Source organism: Mobula birostris, chromosome 11 (assembly GCF_030028105.1).
Source record: "Mobula birostris isolate sMobBir1 chromosome 11, sMobBir1.hap1, whole genome shotgun sequence".
Taxonomy (NCBI): domain Eukaryota; kingdom Metazoa; phylum Chordata; class Chondrichthyes; order Myliobatiformes; family Myliobatidae; genus Mobula; species Mobula birostris.
The window spans coordinates 20,978,475-20,980,436 of NC_092380.1; the positions used below are offsets into that span (position 1 = coordinate 20,978,475).

At 47.8% G+C, this 1,962-nt stretch overlaps 1 pseudogene; it reads right to left on the reverse strand.

The window, feature by feature from the left end:
* Nucleotides 1-909: 909 nt before the first annotated feature.
* LOC140205590 (U2 spliceosomal RNA) lies at nt 910-1,087 on the reverse strand (annotated as a pseudogene).
* Between the last annotated feature and the right edge of the window lie 875 nt (nt 1,088-1,962).

The window sequence follows — 1,962 nt, forward strand, 5'->3', positions numbered from 1 at the left end:
ACTGGGGCATTGTGTGACAAAAGGGTCAGGTCCATCCTTTGCAACAGTGAGTCAGACCTTGCCCTCCTATAGCCTGTGGAGGAAACTGTGAGTGGTTTACCAGGAAAGCAGCAATTTATAAAAGGCCGGATCCTTTCAGCACGTCTGGTTTTCACTTTTCACCAACTGTCTTTGGAATCTGTTAAAGATCGTTTGGGTTTGGTGACGGAAGATTCCGGTTACCCACAACAGGCAACAAAAAGATGAGTTTTGAACATTACTGCCCAAGAGTGTCTTGTCAGGGGGTTCAGGAGTGAGCACTGTGGAATGAAACTTATATTGATTACGACCTGACTTGTTCATTATTATTATTTTTTTCTCTCTGCGAGATTATGTATTACATTGAACTGCTGCTGCTAAATTAACAAATTTCACATCACATGTGGGTGATAATAAACCTGATTCTGATTCTGAAACAGGAAATATTTGAAGGGAAAGGAGGCGGTTGTGTCGAAATTGTGCTATCGGTCACTGAAGTCTCAAAGTCAGAATCCGCGCCGCTGTGGAAGAAGGCGGCTGCTGTTGGGCTGATGTTTACTGGGGATCTGACGGGAAACTGAGCTGCACGTGAACCATGGAGATACAGCAATTCTGGACATAACCTTGCGATCTCCTCCTATTTCTGTACCCGCTGCATATGGGAGACAGCCAAAGAGCAGGGGAACAAGAGTCATTAAATTATGAGTTCTATAATTACGGTTTGAACCAGACTTCAGGAACTAGACCCTATACAAAATGCAACTTCCACCTGATACTTTGTTGCCCACCCAAGCCTCTTTCAGAGGAAAAAACATCTTTCTTTGTGCGGCCTGGTATTGGGTGGGGTTTTTGTCGTTTTTCTTTTCTTTGCTACTTTGAAATTCCCCAGAAGGGGAGTGCACCGTTCCCAGAGGCACTGCAATACCAGGTCGATGCGTGGAGTAGACGGAGCAAGCCCCTATTCCATCTCCCTGTTCCAAAAATCAATTTAATATATGGTCCCTAGATAAGGGACGTATCAGATATTAAACTGATAAGAACAGATTTTTAATATTAAAATAAAATTAATTCAAAATAAAAAAGGTATTACCATGCAATAAATAAATTGCACTTGTATTGACAGTCAGTACTTTCAGTACTGTCCTATTGTACTTTTTAAGACCAATAGGATTATTGCCACTCATGCTGTCATGGCGGGGGGGTGGGGGAGTGATACAATCTTACAACATTTGACGGGTTTCCTTGCCTAACCCCACCCCTCCGTCTCCAGCAGGAGAAGAACCCTGACTGTAGTCCTTTCCCACTAACCCCAGGTTGACAATGTGCCACGCTACGGTGCATCTCTCAGCAGGTAGTTCTGCAGCTTGGTAGGTGCAAGTCAGTAGCGTGCCTCTGCGGGTATCTCGGTGTGCTGGTAGAACAACTCTCCGGCATACCAAAGCAGGTCTTTCTCCAAGCTGATAATCTGCCAATAGCACTTGATGTCGGATTCCGCATGCGTCCTTTGGAACCGCCAGGAGATCAGAGAGCCCGCCGTCGTGAGGCTGCCTGGGATGAACCGTGTCACAAGCCCCTGCATCTTTCTCCATGCTCCCTTCGAAGATCCAGTGTGCCAAAAGGTGAGCAAGGAGCTCAAGATCATCTGGGAGAATGCCTCACCGCCAGCCAGGCGAGGTCTTGGTGCCTGTTGGTGAGATCTGGCGATGAGGCATTTTGCCAGATGAACTGGACAGTCTGCTCAGGGAACCACCCCACTGTGTCCATCACGCCCTTCTCCTGCAGTGCCTGCAGGACACTTCGTGCCGACCACTGCCTGATGGCCTTGTGGTCAAAGACGTTCTCCTGGAAGAACTTTGCTACGTGGGACAGGTATGCCGGCAACGACCAGCTGACTGGGGCGTTGCGCGGGAGTGGGGCCAGACCCATCCTTCGTAGCCAGGGCAA